This window comes from Alosa pseudoharengus, unplaced genomic scaffold (genome assembly GCF_046254945.1).
Source record: "Alosa pseudoharengus isolate Yale_2024_CS ecotype anadromous, Long Island Sound unplaced genomic scaffold, YU_APseudo_1.1 YU_APseudo_1.1_scf_10, whole genome shotgun sequence".
In the NCBI taxonomy this organism is placed as follows: domain Eukaryota; kingdom Metazoa; phylum Chordata; class Actinopteri; order Clupeiformes; family Clupeidae; genus Alosa; species Alosa pseudoharengus.
Window position 1 is genome coordinate 34,407,904 of NW_027468565.1, and position 20,991 is coordinate 34,428,894.

The following is a 20,991-nucleotide window of genomic DNA, read 5'->3' on the forward strand; positions in this document are numbered from 1 at the left end:
CCCTCTCTTCAGTAAAGACGTTCAGAACTGCACCAAAGTTTATGTGTATGATTAACCTGACATTCTCTGGGGGTATGCCAAGTTTCGTAGAATTTCATCCATGGGGGGGTCTAAAAAATTAAGTTATGTGTACATTTAGTGACTCTACACTCATTGGCCTGTAGATGGTGGTGCACACATATACACATGCACACACACACACAGGCACCCACATACTATCGGTATTAGAACGGCTGATACATAATTACAAATTCAGTAGGATTAAAAGAAAGCCAAAATAAATATTCATCATCATCATCATGGCTGCATTTCCAGTATTGGCGATAAGTAGTCGTTTGTCCACTAGATGGCGCATCGTTGCAGTGAGACGTAATTTTGTTGGAAGTTAATCTAAAGTGGGTTAGAAAGACACTATGCTTCCTACAAGGACAAGACTGTAGGCTACAGTAGTTTACCGCAGAGAACGTCTAAGGGTAGGATGATTTCTGCATGAAATGTAATTCCCATTTCCTCTTGAAGCCGAAATAAATCTGAGAATGTTTATCGGACATGCTTGTTTTTTACTGCAGGTAGGCTACGTTAATCCTATCAATAGCAGAACGTAGGTAAAATAATTTTACCGTTAGCATGATTGAGTGATGGAGGCCAATTTGATTATTGATGTATTTGTAGAAAACCATAAATGCGTTTATAGGCTACCAAGCAAATCGATAACAGCACTAATTGTATCTTTCGACTGTCATCTCATTTGCTTATGACCATAACCTAGGCTACTAACAGGAGCTAAGTGAGTTAGCCACAACACGTTCGCTACGTGATGGTTTTTTAATGGAAAATATATAGGCCTAGGCTACCTGAAAGATAACCTGTCTATGATCCCGTGATGATCTACATCTCCATTTAAACCAGATGTTTTAGAGCGCACGTTGAGATGTATTCAGGGCAGGGCTGTACCTACACATATTTGTTGCACGTGCTACAAAAATCATTCTTTGCGATGGATGATTTAATACCAACGTTACACCGGTCAGATACAGTTTTGCCTATGGCTATTCCGTGAGACTGAGGCGCTTTTTGTTTGTTCGAAGTGCGTGTTTAGGGTGTGAGAGGGGAGTCGATGTGCTTTGATTCCAGCTTGGTAGTTGTAGTCTATGCGATTAAAAAACACGTGTGTGTGAAGTATCCAAACAATGATAACGCTTTCATTATGGCTGCTTTAGCCACAGACCTTGAGTTACTGTACAGTGGGTTGGGTTCCATTTAGAAGTGTCCACTTCATTCGCCCTTTCCGTGATTCACAGCTACGTGAAATGTATTACTACTGATATGCAAAACTATTAACTTTTCGCCAAGAGGTGGCAGCTTGATACTGTAAGGTGTAAGCCATTGGTTCCAACGGAGATTTTATTTGGGTCGCCAGCATAGCCTGGTGACAATTTGTGTTGTGTAATAGGCCTAGCATAGGGCCTACCTTATATAGCTTATAGTTTGTTAACAGTCACGGTTTTGTCATGCAATGTCTATGCATTTTTGCATTTAGAATAGCTCTAAAACCGGGGGGCGAACACGTCGCAGGGGGGGCGCCAGTGCGTGGATATCTCAATCGCAAAATTAAACAATATTTCTATCGGGCGCCTACCATGGACTAGGCTGGGTGAAAATCAAAAGATTGCGTCAAAAGATTGAGCTTAACCATGGACCTCATGGTTGCAAAATGCAAGGGAACATGAATCAGCATATTATTTGCACAAACAATAACGGAGAGTAGCTCTTCAACTTTGCCCGTTAAAATGTGTATTAACAGTCTCGCAACGCATTTCATGAAGGCCCTTTTGGACATGTCAGTTATTTGCACCACTGGGTAAAACGGCATTTTGTTTTAGACTACTGGTATTTAATTTGTGCATTGACAATAAAGCTGAATATAATTTGAACTAGATGACTAAACCTATGCATATGTAGAAGAAGAAACATTCACAAAAATCCATGACATGACCTCTCTTCTTGATAGCTGTTGAAAACTGCATGGAACTGACAGGGATTGTTTTAGTTTAATAATAAATAAATAAATACATTATGCTGCTACCTTCTGCTTTTCCCAAATACAATGTAGCCTACAGGTGTACCTTTCATCAGTCCAGTTGCAATGGATGGACTATGATGAACTGCCCTACTTGTGATTGTTTAGAGATTTTAAAGGTTTTATAACAATGTTACAGATTTTTTGGCCCAGAAACAAATCTATTCACCTTTGCAGCGCCAGTAGGCTACTTTGTGTGCGGAATGTGTGCAAACACACATTCCAAACAAGCATACACAAAAGTTTCAAGAGTGGGGGATGGAGTAGAAGATGGAGACAAATTCATTAATATGATTTATTTTCGCGGAATGGATGTGCAGGACTGAGCGGCGGTCATATTTTGTACCGCTACGCGGTACATCTAGTTTACAAAGCGATCGTATCTGGAAGCTAATATTTGGTTACTAGTAACTTACATCTGTCCTCTGTCAAATACAAATGCATTTTCAGCTTTGAACAAAACCGTTCAGGAATTATTAGGCTACAGAAAAAAGTCGGACGTGCATAATGTTTCAATCGTCCCTCCTGGACAGTTGAAACAACATGAGGCGAATGAAACATAGGCTATAGGCCTAGTTTAAGCCATATAAACGTCTCACAACTTCAACATTTTACTACATATCATGAATGGTACTCGCAAAAGGTAGGCTATTATTTTAGATAGATTGTTGCAGGGCTACGTCTTCGTGCATGTCTGTTAACAATTCATGCCATCATCGTGAAGCGTGTACAGGGTTGCCAACTTTGGGTGTTTGGCTGGAGTGAGATTTTGTGAAGTCATAGTGCGTGTGCGTAAAATTTTTCCCTAAACCTAATTTTAAAAATGTCTGTCTCCTGACTTTTTTGCTATGTACAGTATAATCCCTGATTTATGTTTTTTTTTTTTTTTTTTAAAACCTAATAGAATGGAAAAGTTTCTTCAAAATGTACAATTAAATTATTGATTGCACTTGAAAACAAGACCAGTGTTTTAACCCCGTGGCATGGAAGGATTATGAGCCACTGGGCCCCTGGGCACAGACATGAAAAGGGCCCCCCTGCCCACCTGAAAAAGGTAGTAGCTCAGTAGAACAAATTGAAAAATAACCCCTTAAATGATGACTTCTGGCGAGTTTTGTGGAAAGAAATGGACAGATTGAGACTTATGAATGAGTGTACATATGTATCAGGGATGGAAATAGCCTAAAATATTTTTTTCCACCCATTGTGGCTGATGGATTCCAAAGTCTACCAGCCACTAGAGATACAGTATGAACATTTGATGAAAAATCATGACCAAAATGATCACGGTTATTGGTATTATTGCAATATGATTAAAATGTGCTGACTTTTTTTCTAAACCTACCATCAATGTTGGACAGAACTCATAATTGGCCTGCCCTTCATGCCCAGTATAACAAATCTAAAGGTCAACAGACTATAGTGTCATAAAAGTGGTGTGGCTCCTTTAAGACCCAATCCACTGGTGTGAGTTCTGGAGCCATCCAACTTTATCTAACTATATACTATCCTACATCATCTGATTTTAATATTATGTCTAGGCTATATTTAACATTTAACATTTATTTTCTATTTGGCCTGTTATGAAGTTATGCATTGACCAATATAAGCACACTTTTTTAAGACACTTAAATACTTAAATGCTTAGCATTTTGTGAAAACAAATCATTATGGCTACATCGACTCTTAGCCATGAGCTGTATATCCTCTGATTTTAATATTTACACATATGTAGGTATTTAAGCACAGCTCAGTTTTAAGACACTTAAGCCCAAAATTGGAGACCATATAGAAATTTGCTACCATTTCAAAACCGGATTACTCTGGAACGACTTATTGTAGGCCTACAGGGGATTGCATTACACCTTTGTGTTCGGTAAGGTCTGCTGTTTATTCTGGTTTACGGTTTGTCATGTGTGGAACGAAAAGTTTGTGAAATATTCCTCCTATATGAATTGAAATGAGCGCAGAGCTATAGTAGCCTAATATGATTATTTCTTGAAAGTTAATTTTTTCGCGAACCGTTTATCGCAGCAAATAGCCGCTATACCTTATAAAAGATGAGAAAAAGTTATTTCATGTGATGTCTGTGAGGCTACTTCGCGAGTAGTTCCTAGAGAAGAATGGGCGGCCACACTTTATGTCGGTCTGCCTCATGTCTAAATAGCAGCGTGTTCCGTGAAGGTGTCGCGGACCGGATTAAACAGTCAGCGAATCAACAATCAGAGAAAACTGCGCTGAGAACGTTGTAGGCTGATATTAGAACTACCTGCTGTTGGTCTAGACATATGTATGCCTTAAACTCGTATCCTGTCATTTAGAAACAATGCTGTGGTCTAGTCTAGTCATCAACAAAAAATGAACGGATTGCAAAAAAAAGAATGGATTTGGCGTGACATTTCTTGAGTGTGCGTGAGAGCGTGAGATTGGTGCTGAAAGCGTGAGTGTCACGCCAGATGCGTGAGAGTTGGCAACCCTGCGTGTATGAAGCGGTTTTTGAAATATCATGCCCTGTGGATGATTCTGCCATGTTTATAGCGAGAATGGTAAGCTTTCCCATTTATATCATGTTTATATTGTTGAAAATGTTGTTTCACTAGGTTTTTACGTGGGTTAGGCCACTGCACATCCAAATAATAGGCTTAACGACCTACTGGCCGTCAGTCTCCATAGGATAACATGGGAAAACTCGACCCTCTACCTGGTGGGCCCAAATGTATTTTCATCTTCCTAAAACTGTTTTTCCATGTCTCACCTCCATAAATGATTGTTTAAACACAGATATTTGTGCATTTAATTAAAATACATGGAGTTACAGCCTAGTCGGGATGAATCGTCCCGACACAGATGACACTTGTTTTGCTTTCCATGTAAACAACGCGATATGAAAGTCTGGCATTGTGGAGAACACTAGACTGTTCGTTATTTATAAACGGGATCACAGGAGGGATTTTGAGTGCTTCGATCAAAAGTTACATGACCCTCCCCTGCCTGCAATATCATTTTCAACGACCCTCCAGCAGCATTTTCAAAAATGACATGACCCTCCCCGGCCTACTGTCGATGTATTCCGCCTATGCTCTTACACGCTATGAAATCACATCAACATAAACTACCGTCCTAAAATCAACCTCTGCTTTCTGATCTTACACATCACACTTCACCAAGATGGTGGCCATTTCAGTAGATTTACTTATTGTGGAAACACAATAAGCATGGAAACTAAATGCACACTTCCTGCAACTGCATTTGCCTACACTCTAAAAAATGCTGGGTTATTTTTTCAACCCAAACGCTGGGTTGAGGCTGTTGGGTCGTTTTGTTTGGTTGTTTTTACTCATATTGGGTCATTTCTGTAACCCAGCTTGCTGGGTTGATAGTTTATCACTGCTGGGTTAGGGCTGTGCTCCCCCCTGTCCCCCACCTGACGTGGAGTACACTACCCAGCACCAGGGTGACTTCAACACAGCTGCATAGTTATTTGAAGGTTGAGAGAAAAAAAATCGGCAGGCAGGCATATTCTTTCAACCGTCCAGTCCAGCAGCTGTCTTGATGCTTGTAGCGTTAAGTTATAATTTTACAACCCCAATCAAAGTTGAATACAAGTTAACAGTTTATGTCCCACAAGTATCCCACGTATGCTAGCTAACCCCTCCAAGTATCCCACGATATGCTAGCTTGAGTTAAGATGTCTGGATCGGCATCTATGTGAAAACTGTCATTTGTCTTTGGTTCCCTGCCCAGCTAGTTTAGTCTGACTTTTTATCTCTCTCAGTTTTGTGGAAATTATTGGTGAAATCAGACCATCAGACCAGGCTATCAGACATTCTAAAATAGCCAACAAGCAGTAGCAGCATTAGGGCAATACACATAGATATACGGCAATGCATCTGGTGACTTATGTTTAATAGCATGGTGGTGTGCTGTGACATTTTTTTTATATAATTTTCTGTTGAGACATTTTCTCATAGTGTAGGCCTACCGCGAAATAGCCTACGCTTGGCAAACACTGTAGGATAGCCTACTGTAGTTTCACGTGAGTAATCAGAGCAGTGGTACCTAGCAGTTGCACTGTAACGTTAACGTTAGATCTACAACTAAATAGGAGAGCCACAGTCTGAAGCAAGTTTGCTGATGTCAGATTAAACTACTAAATGGTTTGGACACATCATTGTAGAACGGTGGCAGTGCTATGTGCGTGCGAGTCATGAACATAAATTAGGCAACCGATAGCCTAAATATTTCAAAGTAGTCTGCACAAACCCATACTTGAGTACACTTGGTGTTCACTTTCAATATGACATGGACTAAATTGCACGTCTTTACTGGCAGCAGCAGGCAGCAGTTTATAATGTGCTTGAATATGGTGTAAATAAATAGCCTAGCAGCCTACTTTGCTGCTGAGGGTGATCTGTTAACCAATAAACAATCGGAGCATTAATTGTTTGTGTAATGAAGATTCTAGTGCTACAGACTCGCGTAAGAGAGAGAAAACTATTCCCCCTCACCATGAAATGCTGGGAAATTGCACACATTTTAAAGCTGAAATGTAAAAAAAAAATCTCCGCCGTAACGCCCCCCTATTATTATTTTTGTCAAAAAATAGTCATCATTGAAGGCCTAACCACTGAACGCACGGTCCGCCACTGATTTTGAGACATGCGTTTCTTGGAGCGGCATACTGGTAGGCCTTCAAAAGCATGACATTTTCGGTTTAGTTTGATATTTAATTTACTTTTGGACTGTTTGATTATATTGTTATATGTTGAGACTGATGGGCACTGAACTCTGGGGAGGTATTTGATGATCACTAACGTTCCATGTAGTTGAAAGAGTGTCGGGATTTCAAACAAACCATCCGCTTTCATGCTTTCATTGAATGTCTGCGGTGCTGTAATGGAAACCTTATTGCGTAGCCAAGTAGCCTATTGAGTTATTTTTAAATTATGCATGATTTACTTTTTATTAATTTCGTAGGCTGGCTTTATTTTGTTATATAGAAGTATCTAAATAACCTGTTAAAATGTACCAGAATTCAGGAAATTGCATCTAGTCCAAAACATTTTTTCTGCCCCCCCTCTGAAATGTCCCACCCACTTTCACAATGCCTCCGACGCCTATGGTCCTAGTAGTAGGCTAGATCCCTTTGATACCAATGTTCATTTAACTCTGGGACCCTGGTCCCAGGGATGGATTACTGCACGGCCCTTTCGGGCCCAGACCCAGGGGCCTAAGGTGTCAGGGGGCCCTGAAGCCCAAGCCTTTGCATGGAATCATTGCCTCAATATCAACACATCAGGATGTAGGCAAATGCTAGCCTGACGAGCCAGACCCACATTAAAATGTAGGGTATGGGCACTCACCGTTCGCAGTGCTCAGTCCGAGGGGCGGGATAATCGGTTGTCTTTCAAATTCCCTCTGCAAGCAATAGGACAGCACTGAGTCCCATGCGTTTTCCCACCAGCAGAGCTAGTTGGCTCGTTCAAACTTTTGCCATCTCATAACAAGCTTAACTCGTGTCACAATGGAGTTGCTAGACTAGCCCTGGAAGCAAATATAATTTGCTGCCGCTAGGGTGTGTCTAGATTTCTAAGCTACCAAAATGCACCAGAATACAGGAAATCACATCAAACAAATGAAAAAAACCCAAACCCCCCTTCCACATATGCGACAATTAGTGGGGAGCCCTTAATACATGTGGGCCCAGGGGCCCGAAAGTTCTTAATCCGTCCATGCCTGGTCCCTACACCTGAGAACCACTGATGTATGTTTTTTTTACTGTACGGTATAATGCTGAATGAGCCAAACAAAAATTTCCGCAGCAAAATTTTGGTTGGCCCCACCAAATCTCACTCCAAGGTTTTTTGAAAAGTTGGCAGCCCTGCTACAGGGTCTCCAACTTTGGGCCAAAATTATAATGTAAACCTATTCTCATGTAAACTATGTCAGTACAAACATTTTTGTAAATTGTTTAGCCAGAGTAGGCCTATCCCACCATGGTTCTCATATTGCCAGATTCCAGACAATCACCTACAAATATGAATATAGCCTATATTTCTACTGGCATGCTTCCTAGTGACATTAACACAAAAATATAAAGAAAAAAAATCATGAGACGTGAGTTATTTTTTCTTGATATTAGACTGACAACACATAGGCCCTACCCTATTAGGCTACATATATACAGGCTACATATACAGCGGGGAAAATAAGTATTGAACACGTCAACATTTTTTTCAGTAAGTATACTTCCAATGAGGCTATTTGCATGAAATTTTCACCAGACATTAGTATTAACTCAGATAATCCACCCATATAAAAAAATCCAAACATTAAAGTCCATAGGTAGAGTTATGTGCAATAAAGTGGAATGACCCAGGAAAAAAGTATTGAACACGCCTGCTGAAATTTCTTAAATACTTTGTGGAAAAGCCTTTATTCGTATTAACAGCTTCAAAGTATTTCCTGTATGATGAAACTAATCAGTCACAGTATTCTGGTGTGAGTTTGGCCCATTCTTTTAAACAGATAGTCCTTTAATATTGAAGATTTCAGGGGTCCCTCTTGTGAATCCTGATCTTTAGTTAACTTCCAAAACTGTTCAAATGAATCGAAGTCAGGGCCTTGATTTCCTTTCTCTGAAACCAATTGAGAGCTTCCTTTGCTGAATGGTTAGGATCATTGTCCTGCTGGAAGGTCTAGCCATGTCTCATCCTCATCATCCTGGTGGATGTAAAGATTCTCCCAGAACAAAATGACTCCATTCATCATTCCTTCAACTGTATGAAGTCTGCTAGTACCATGAGATGAAAAACAGCCCACACCATGATGCCACCACCTCCAAACCTCACTGTTGGTAGGGTATTTTTAGGGTGATGCACAGTGCCATTTCTCCTCCAAATATGGTGTGTAGTATGACATCCGAAAAGTTACATTTTTAACCAGAATACATTCTCTCAGTATTTCATAGGATTGTTCAAATGTTGTGTAGCAAACTTTCAACGAACTTCGACATGTTTTTTTTCAGCAATAGAATCATGCTGGATGAGCGTGCATAGAGGCCATGGCGGTGGAGTGCATTACCTATGATTTTCTCTGTAACAATTGTACCTGCTGCCTCCAAATCTTTCTGGAGCTTTCTCAGAGTGGTCCTTGGCTCTTGGGCTACTCTTCTGACTATCCTTCTGACTTCCTGGTCAGAAATCATGCAAGGAGATCCTGTGCATGGCCAGTTGATGATGTAGTGATGTTCCTTCCACTTGCAAATAATGGCTCCAATACTGCTTGCTGGATGATTCTGAAGTTTTGAAGTGCATGTGTAACCAGTTCCATTAATATGTTTGGCAACAATAAGGTTGCAAAGATCTTGGGAGAGCTCTTTGCTTTTACCCATCATGAAATGTTTCTTGTGTGACACCTTGCTAACAAAAAAACGTTTTATAGCCCACCAGTATGTACTAACCCAGCTTATATCAATTTGCACAGATAGGAGGGATCATTTCTCTAACTACTTATAGATTCCAGTTTGTTCCTTGCCATTCCTTGCGTTTGTGTACTGCTTTATCTTAGCGTGTTCAATACTTTTTCCCTGTGCCATTCCACTTTTTTACTCATAACACTACTTTTAGACATTAATGTTTGGATTTTTATATATGTGTGGATTACCTAAGTTAATAATGTCCGGTGAAAATTTCATGCGAATAGCCTCACTGGAAGTATACTTACTGAAAAAAATGTTGACGTGTTCAATACTTATTTTCCCCGCTGTATATAGGCTACAAATATCACATTATACATTCTCAGATATGGGTATAGCACAGTCCTGAAAAAAAAGAAAATAGGCATTACAATGACCAAAATAGCTAGATTAACTAGCCTATCTGAACAACACGGCCACTAGGATATTTCATGGAGTGCTGAAATGTAGCCAATACTATTTTGGACCATTTCTGAACTTTGAAACTGTGAAGAAAATATGCTTTGTGGTTGGGCAATATCATAACTTATTGCAATATTATAACCATTCCACCTGTGTGTGCATGGTTAAAATTCTGAAGTGCAAGTTTAGGCTACAGCACAAATATTTCCATCCATAGATAAGAATAATGAAGTCTAACCTCTGAATTTCTTTTAAAAGTGCACCAAATTGATTCATTTAAACGTTAAAATATACCAAATTTTCTTACGGGGGAGCATGCCCCCGAACCCCTCTAGGGGGGCTTGTGAACTAGTGCAGGTCTAGTGACACCCCTGGGACAGTGTCCCCGTTTTAAGTTTACAAAAATTAAAACATTACATGTTTTACGCTTCTCAACTGAAAATGTCCCCGGATTTTGTCTCAGAAATCTGACAATGGCTTACAATGCAGTGCAGCCAGAATGCAGTGCAGCAAGCAACATATTTGGGGACATTGAGCACTATGGCTCCAGGCATCCCAAAGTGCTTGGAGGAGAATGCACTGAAGTTCTTGAATTGTCAAGGGCCAGTTGGGGCAGTTTCATGTCTCTGTTGCTGAGATAGTTTCGATCGTCAAAAGGTCAGAATTGCCAAGAGTCTTGTAGGGGCTGTTTTGGGCAGTTTCATATCTCTGTTCCTGAGATAGTTTAGATCGTCAAAAGGTCAGAATTGCTAAGAATCTTGTAGGGGCTGTTTTTAAAGAGTAGAGATTGTCTGTGCTGTGGGGGGAGACAAGGTACTCATGTTTTGCATGAAATCTCAGCACCCAAAGTTGTTATAAATCCATAGTAGCACATATATTATAATCTAATGTTGTGATAGACCTTTGCATGAACGTGTTCTATAGATATAACCTATTGAACTTCCATTTGCTATTTATGGCCTGTAGGCCTCATTGACCTGAGCTCATGCAAGTCAGAAAGGGGAAGATTCTATTGGGGAAAGGTTCCAGTGGGGGCTGGCATAGAAGCAAAGAGGGTGAGTGAGGGTGTTTTAATGTACAGAAGCACACATACAGTCCATCTAATCAATAAGTATGTGTCTGGATTCAATTTTATACGCTGACCATTTTCTCACCCATTCATTTCTAATGGCCGGTCATATTTGAGACCGGGAATACACATGGGTGTTAAATAAAACACTCAAAATGTCATAAAAATGATCAAACATTCTTTTGTGTTCAGATTAGGGGTGTAACGGTTCATGTATTCGTATTGAACCGAAACGGTACGGGCGTCACGGTTCGGTGCATGCATTTACACGGAGAATACACGGTATAAAAATACATAAAACTCGTGTGTGGATTAATTAATGTCATGCGCAATTACTGTTAAGTAGCGAGAGTTACGGGAGTTCTTTAGCGACACCTAACGCTAATCTGTAGCCTCGCCTTAGCTCTGAAGCTCTGATTGGCGCCTATGTTTTTTTTGTCAGGTCGTCGGTCGAGTCCGTCAGTCATTAGCAGCACTAAGGTTAGACCCACAAGAGTTAGAGGATCCGCTGGTCTCTTTAAGATCGCAAGTTTGAGAACTTCAGTTACAGTAACGTTAGTACAGGCGAAAGAGTGGTGGATAAGATGAAACTGTGTGTCGGCGTTGTTCAGCAGTTGTTGGGTATGTGAGTGGAAAAAATGCTACACATATTCGAAGCCATCACCCAGATGATGTAGGCTACCAATCACTGAAACGAGGGGAAAAAACTTCCCCTGCGCTTCAGCAGCCTTTGGATACAAATGGGGCCAAAACCTATGGCTTACATTAAATGATTTCGTAATGACAGAAAGCTATGTAAATCGCGTGGTAATTACCTTTATGTTGGGGTAACTTGTAACTTCTCACATGAGGTTCTGGTAGTGTTAAGTGCATAGACAGTAAAATAAAGTGACAACGCTAACCAGGCTAATAAACAAACCATGCTACGGTGAGTTAACGTCAAAGGGCAAAGTCACGTGACTTCTAGTTGTAGTCTGTTTATGAAATGAAAGGAGCCATTTCGTTTTTTAAAAAAAGGCAAAATAGTGTGATATTTTCACAGTTAGTAGGCTAGATTATTACTTTACACACAATAAAAAAAATATTGAGGCAAATTGTAGACCCTTCCATATACAACTAAACACAGATGTTGAAGGTCTTGCTTAAGTGGATTTTTAAAAATCATTTTTCTATGTAATTTGCACTTTCAGAAATAAGAGATGCTGTAGGCCTATTTTCAGTTTTATAGCTGATTGTCTTATTTTGTTTACAAGTTACAGATGGAGTCTGGGTACTTTTTGTACTGTTTAGCCTACATCTTACACACTTCAGGCTGTTGCAGATGGCTCAGGGAAGAGACTGTATGACACTAGGTGGTACAGCCTGAGACATGTAAAAAAAAAAATGCTTTCTGCATTTTTGTTTTGCTTTTCCCTCCATTGTACCGAACTCGTACCGAACCGTGATGTCCGAACCGAGGTATGAACCGAACCGTGACTTCTGTGTACCGTTACACCCCTAGTGTCTTGTACTCACTTACTCACCTAACTACAGCAATGTGTAACTTTACTGTAGTTTTTCAAATGGCTGTACAAGTACTGTATAGTGCTGTCTTGAGCATGTTCAGGTAGTGTCACCGAGTTCTGACCTTTTTTTGCATTGGAAAACACTGGGAGAACTGTCATAATGAAAACATGACAAAGCCATTTGACTATCTTGTTCATAAACGATGGTGTCAAGACTTCTCATTTTGATGACACTGACAGTTTCATTGACATGAATACCTGCTTTTGAGAAATGGACTATCCATTTTGAGCAAGTGACGTGCTTTTGCAGGTCATCCACTAGGTTTTGCAGTTTGCACTAATTGTTTTGAGAATTGCACTAACTGCTGTGCAAATGTTAATAGTGATGTGAGAAAAGCACCAAAGCGACTGAGAAAAACTGTAAAATCTCACACTTAGCATCCAAGATAATACAGCTTCCCACCCCCAGCCTCACTGATGCAAATGACACAGCCACCGCACACCTTGCACGCACCATAGTAAGCAGCCCTGACCATCCCCTGAACCGGTTCTTCACCCTACTCCCATCTGGCCACAGATACAGAGCCCTGGACTGGAAAAAAGCGCACTTTAAGAAAAGTTTTGTACCCTCAGCAATCACTGCACTTAACAAACTCCTGTGACAATCATCCATCCCCCCTATTCTTTTGTGTTTTATGTTGTCTGTACTGTCCACCTTTTTGCTTGTTTGGTGTTGAGGAGGGAGGGATACTGGGGGGGGGGGGGGGTATGGGGGTGTGTTATATGTTATATATCATGGGGTGTGTTATGTTATATGTATGAGGCTGTGGATATCCTGCATGGAATAATGATATGTGTGAAAAAGAATATCCTTATAGGACAATAAAGACTCTATACTATACTATACTATACTACTATACTATACTATACTACTATATTATTTTCAATGATTTACACATTTCCCAGTATGTATGTCAGGACAATATTACTTCATTAAAAACCACTTACCAAAAGTAATGGAAACCATAGACAAACTAACAACATGAATGTAAACAAGTGAGAGAGAGAGAACTTGAACATCTAATATAAGAACACAAACATAATTAAGACATGTGCAGACCTGCCAACCTTGAACAACTTTTTTGAGTATAGCCTATAGCACTTTGAGCCAAGAAAAACAAAATGGTCATGTCAGTCTTTATGCATGCAGCCAAAAACAGACCTAGCCAAGCACACAAAATATATTTTGGATAGCGAACCATCTTTAATCTCGGATATTTGTCTAAATTTGATCCAATGTGTGCAAACTCTTTTACAGTAGATATACTAGAAGTAAAAATTCGGAGCAGCACAGATGTAGTAATAGCTATAAACTTTAATTAAGGTGCACAAAAGGGACTAACGTTTCGATGCTTCATGCATCTTCCTCAGTCCTCTTTTACAGTACCTTAATAATGTTGACAATCTGTTTTAGAGCCCAATAATCCTGACCTATGAAAAACACTGACCTGGATATGTTGTCCTTTTTCTTATACGTGGTCCCTATTCAATTTGTGTTTACTCTAGATGAAGTTAACAAGTTGACTGAACTAAAGAAAAAATTCAAAGACTATTGTGAGCCAAGAAAAAACCTACCGTATATCCGTCATCTGTTCTTCACGAGAGTTCAGGGCCTGACAGAGAACATTGATGCCTACGTGACCGACCTCAAGAACAAAGCGAAAGACTGCGAATTTGGCGGTCTCCGTGATTTGTTAGGGACAGGATTGTCTGTGGTGTTTGTGAGGACCAGGTACGTGCATGACTGTTAAGAGAAACAGATCTCACATTGAAAAAAGCCATTGATATCTGCCATGCTAATGAAATCACTTCAGATTAAGTAAAAGTACTCAAGGAAGAAATTGAGGAAATTGAGAAGATAAGAAGTGTAAAGCATTCTGAAAAAGCAGACAGAACTAAGGCAAAGATGAATCCAGTTGAACACAAAAGCAGAACGAAAATGACCAGACAGCTCAATCAACATGTCCTAGATGTGGTTATACACATGGACCAAAGCAATGCCCAGCTTATGGTCAGACATGTAACACATGTAATAAGAAGAATCACTTTGCGAAAAAGTTCCGATTAACTAAAAATCAAAGCAGTGGAACAAGGAAACTCCGTGTTTCCCCTACAATGTCTTCATCAGCGGCGCAGCGGCGCTCCTGGAATTCAAGCGCCACTGCAAAAAAAGTTGAAGTTGAACTTCAGGATAAGCTGCCGTTCGTTCAGGTTTGATGTCAACAAATAATAGTAGGCTAACGTGGAAGGCGCAGTCAAGGATTTCTTGAATTTCCCCTGGGGATCAATAAAGTATCTATCTATCTAAACACGCCAGCGAGGTAGCTCGCCCCTACCTTCAGTAGCCTATTCCCAGATAAATTCCACGCATTGTTTCGTTTTTGTTTGTGATAACAGGCAATGCTTTCAAGCCCTGTGTTGCTAAACTAAGGTCTAGCTAGCCTATCGGTGGGTTTAATTGAATTTGAGTAATGGGATACGCACATAGACAGTAAAAGAAATGGACGAACAGACTCCGTCGTTCTCAATGGGAGGGCACTGAGTCATTTTTCAGTTAGTCCCCCCAGTACTGCGCAGACTTGCACTTAACTTCGTGACATTAGCCATCGAACTGAATCTTGTAACTCATATGATAGATACACAGAAATTCTTCTCACACTTCCTTCACCTTCAAAGTCATCAAAGTTAAACATTTATTTATGTATTATTATTAATATCATCCTCACAAGTGATATCAAGTCGTGTTAATGTTGAAACTACCACACATGATCATCTTCAAAAACAGTCATGGTAAAACAAAACAAAAAAGTTATAGCTTCTAGTCTTGAAGCTAATCTTCTTTCCACTTTTCTGACCTACGGTCAATCCATCGAAAACCTCTGAAATGATTATCGTTAGACTACCTAACGGTAAAACTACTGTTTTTCATTAGGTTTACTTGCCTCTATGCTTTACCTTAACATACAATGCTATTGTAGGCTACATAGCTTTGTTCACGAGTTTCCGTGCTGGCTGGACTAGGCTACGCTTCTTATCCAAACAATACGGTTATCTCCCTTCAGTGCGTTAGCTTCCCTTCAACCGGACATGCTAAACATTCTTCTTACGGGAACCTAACGTTACGTACGAGGTAGTCGAGTCTTGTTTTGCCTTTTATTGTTTATGTAGATAACACAGAAGCTAAAATATCGGCACATGATATATGTTATATGAAGTTATGGGAGTTCCAAAAAATCCTAAATGAATGGGCGTTCTATGGGGTTAGCAGAGAGTTGATAACCACCGCTACATCGATGCTTCTACATCCGGGAATTTGCCTGCCCCCTTGGATACGCAACCATTTACATCTGGAGATAGTTTGTAATTCCTGTAGAGCTCACCAAAATTAGAAATGATACAAGACACTTATCTCCTATAATCCAAGATAGATTTTCTTCGAGTTTTTGAGCATTTATTTTACCAAATGACATGGAAAACGTAATTCATTTCATCCACATATTCTTATGCACCATGCACAACAACGCTAGGCTACAACAACGCTACTAAGTTAGCTTAAAACCGTGAGAATCAAGCAAGCCCCACGGGCCGTCACGGCCTTAAAGTGACAGGCACTCATTTCCACTTGCATAGCACCAATACAGTGTAATGACATGAAAGAGAAGTCTATATAGTTTGTGCTGTGCAAAAGTTAAGACACCCATGCTGAAATTGGCTAAAGGGAGGAATAAAAAACATCTTTTGCCTTTTGTCTTAATGCCTTAATTAAAAAAAAATAGGACATCAATTATTTTTGAATGTATCATGTATCGTAAATAATTCTAAATAGTAATAGTTTGTACAGTGGCCTACAGTGTACAGTTGTACAGTCGCTAATTACTAATAATGTAAATGAAAAAGGTGAAAGAAAAACATGAAATATAGCTGCAAGCAGCAATGAGGGGCCAAGCAGAATAGGCCGGAGTAGCCACGGCGACAAGATAGAACTCAGCAGACACTCGCGATCAACACTTTCAACAAGTGTCACATCAAACATAACTGATTTTGTAGGGCTGAAACAGGGCTGCACCCCCCCACCAATTCACCTCTGCCCGTCCCACCCCGTCCCTGCACGCACGCATTAGAATGAATTGGATGGAACATGTTGTCATCAGTTTCACATCCAAAAATAAAAGATTGATAAAACACATCAGCAACTACAGATCAAAATGCAATATTGCTAATTGCAGCACCCCCTACAGGTCAAAGGTCAACACATTTTTTGAGCGTCCTCCTAATGGGGTCATGAATCTATGTAGTAAGTTTGGTTATGATACATGGCAGGGTTGCTGAGATATGAGCTCACTTCCTGTTTGGCGGCTTCACCGCAAATTTCGATTGGCTATTACAGCCGAATGCTTCTGTCAATTGTTCCAGAAAGCAATGCAATGATAAGGCATGGTCTGAAGATGGTCTCTGCCAATTTTGGTGAGGATCCGCTGAAATTTGTGACCTGCGAAAACATGTACGTGTTTTTGATTAAATCCAATATGGCGGCCGAATCAATTACGATGACATCACAAGTTGTCTTGGGTCGGCCTAAGGACCTCCAACAGTATTACCAGACACCACTAGTGCGTTTTAATTCTAAGCACAACAGCAGCTACAGGCCAAAAGGCATGTTTCTTAATTACAGCGCCCCCTAGAGGTCAAAGGTCACCAGATTTCTTGAGCGTCCCCGTGATTGGGTCCTGAGTCCATGCACCAAGTTTGGCTTTCATACATGCAAGGGTTGTTGAGATATGAGCTCACTTCCTGTTTGGCGGCTTTGCAGCAAATTTCGATTGGCTGTTACAGCCTAATGCTTCTGTCAATTGTTCCAGAAAGCAATGCACTGATAAGGCATGGTCTGAAGATGGCCTCTGCCAAATTTGCCGAGGATCCGCTGAAATTTGTGACCTGCGAAAACTTGTACGTGTTTTTGATTAAATCCAATATGGCGGCCGAATCAATTACGATGACATCACAAGTTGGCTTGGGTCGGCCTAAGGACCTCCAACAGTATTACCAGACACCACTAGTGCGTTTTAATTCTAAGCACAACAGCAGCTACAGGCCAAAAGGCATGTTTCTTAATTACAGCGCCCCCTAGAGGTCAAAGGTCACCAGATTTCTTGAGCGTCCCCCTGATTGGGTCCTTAGTCCATGGACTAAGTTTGGTTATGATAGATGAATGGGTTGCTGAGATATGAGCTCACTTCCTGTTTGGCGGCTTCGCCGCAAAATTCGATTAAAGTGAAAAAAAATCGTTTGACTGAACTTTTTTCAGGCCATAAGTCATACGTTCTTCATATATACCTATAGAGATAGCACCCCTTTTGCGGTCGCGACCTATTGGTTTTTAATGTACAAAAAGATGCAAACAGCAAAGTAAAGGGAGTATTCGCCTTATTCACACGACGGCCATTGTTTAAACCAAAACGAGGCTACAGGGTACACTTACTATATAATTAATGCCACCTACAGGCAGTGTTGGGCAAGTTACTTCAAAATCGTCAAAGTAATTTGTTACATTATAATATTACTGTCTCTGAATTGTAAGGCATTACACTACTATTGTATTACTTTTAAGTTACTTTTACCAAAATATCTAGAAATATGGATTTGGAATTCTAAATGCAGTTTATTATGCTCAATGCAGCTCATTGCACTTCTAATGGAGGGCGATGTGGTATAACATAATGACTAAGCTAGGCTTAAGGCTAACAACAGTAGAATGCAATAGGCGCAGTGATGGCTCACGATGCAATACAAGGAACAATCATAGCCAGAATTTTGTTAAAAGCAGACAAAAGGTCGAAGTCTGGTCAATTGTGATAGAAATGCTGTAACTTTAGGCTTAGGCCTACTCATTAAAATCAACAGAGAGCCACTACCTGTATATTGTAACCCAAAACTTAAAGACGTGTCAAGATAGGCTACACAGTGCCGCTGCTGGCCATTGTGGTGCCCTAACTGGTGAAATACAGTATTAACCCAAGTATGTCATCATATGAAGGAAATGGCTCTGTATTTTGTATCAAAATACTTTATTGGTGTGTATTTTTGTATTTTAGAAATACTGCAAAATACTATATGTGAAACACACTAAAAAAAGTAGATACTACACACAGGTGTAATGAATAATTGGTAATTAGGCAACAATGGTTTATTTTTATCGCAATCAGCTAATGTGAGAACAGCTGTGTTCAAAGACACTAACAGCTTTTCAGTGATGGCTATTGTTGAAGCATCAGCTCTGGTCTGAAGCACTGGTGTGAAGTCGTACGCAAGTAAAGATGAGCAAGTTTACCTGTGCAAGTTCACATAAGGGCACCGACAATACAATTTGGCCCGTCATACCAAATAGTATACCGTATGCAAGTTCATGTAGTGTGATCAGAAGAATAATTCAAGAATTTACATTTACATTTAGTCAACTAGCTGATGCTTATCCAAAACGACTGACATAGCTTACAATTAACCACATTATAATCAATAGGCCAAAATCATAATTGTGTATCTGTGCCGAATTTCGTAATTCAAGTCCAGTGCAGAACTGAATAAGAAAATCATAAGGCTATGTATCTTGAAGTTCCAGTATGTGAGAAACTTGATATGCCTTAATATCTCCAACCTCAAGTATGCAGCTAATAAGGAAATAGAATTGTTATTTAATTAAACAAGGTGAACTTGTCCCCACTGTAGAATGCAGAAATGGATGCTACAAGGAAGGGAATTCAAACACACTCAACACCTTACCATCTATTGATGTCATTGTGGTTCATTGAGATATCTGACATTTTTTCTGTTAAAGATTGGCATGGAGACAATAGGACATGGTTGCCTTTGTCGGTGCCCTTATGTGAACTTGCACAGGTAAACTTGCTCATCTTTACTTGCGTACGACTTCACACCAGTGCTTCAGACCAGAGCTGATGCTTCAACAATAGCCGTCACTGAAAAGCTGTTAGTGTCTTTGAACACAGCTGTTCTCACATTAGCTGATTGCGATAAAAATAAACCATTGTTGCCTAATTACCAATTATTCATTACACCTGTGTGTAGTATCTACTTTTTTTAGTGTGTTTCACATATAGTATTTTGCAGTATTTCTAAAATACAAAAATACACACCAATAAAGTATTTTGATACAAAATACAGAGCCATTTCCTTCAACCAAATAAAATACAAATGACAAAATACTATTTTGTATTTGAAATACATATTACATGTTTCAGAAATACTACCCATCCCTGGGAACAGGCAGATTAGCCTACATCTTTATAGTTGACCATATGATGACATACTTGGGTTAATACTGTATTTCACCAGTTAGGGCACCACAATGGCCAGCAGCGGCACTGTGTAGCCTATCTTGACACGTCTTTAAGTTTTGGGTTACAATATACAGGTAGTGGGCTCTCTGTTGATTTTAATGAGTAGGCCTAAGCCTAAAGTTACAGCATTTCTATCACAATTGACCAGACTTCGACCTTTTGTCTGCTTTTAACAAAATTCTGGCTATGATTGTTCCTTGTATTGCATCGTGAGCCATCACTGCGCCTATTGCATTCTACTGTTAGCCTTAAGCCTAGCTCAGTCATTATGTTATACCCCATCGCCCTCAATTAGAAGGAATGAGCTGCATTGAGCATAATAAACTGCATTTAGAATTCCAAATCCATATTTCTAGATATTTTGGTAAAAGTAACTTAAAAGTAATACAATAGTAGTGTAATGCCTTACAATTCAAAGACAGTAATATTATAATGTAACAAATTACTTTGAAATGACAGTAATAAGTAATACATAATACATTACGATTTTGAAGTAACTTGCCAAACACTGCCCCTGGCACTTTCATTTCTTTACACCATGGCTTGTTAGTTCTCCCCCATTTCCAACAGCTGCCCATCTCCATTTATTTTTTAGCTTTTGACACCTGCCTTCCTTTAGCAACAACGCATCCATGACAGCTAGTGGCCTTGCCAAATAGACGCAAATTACGCTAATATGCGAGGTTCTGGTAGGCATACTGGTTATGGTTTTGTGCTATAAATTAATAATATTTTATAGCAAAGTTTTAAGTTGACTATTTTGATTGCATGGTTATTTTTTGTCAACATACACTCACAACCTACTGTCGTTATAAGAGAGACCTAAAGCAAAATAGGCTACAAGGCTGTCTGTGCGTCACAAACACGACTGACCCCCTTACTAAACAGTTCGCGATGAAGACAATATTATTATTATTTTATGTTAACACGCTGTCAAAACCTTCCGTTGCAAATTGTGAAAAACATTGTTGTACATGTCATAACAGACGGGATAATACATTGCATACGGTTTATATTGCGTCGCTTTACACATAATGTTAGTT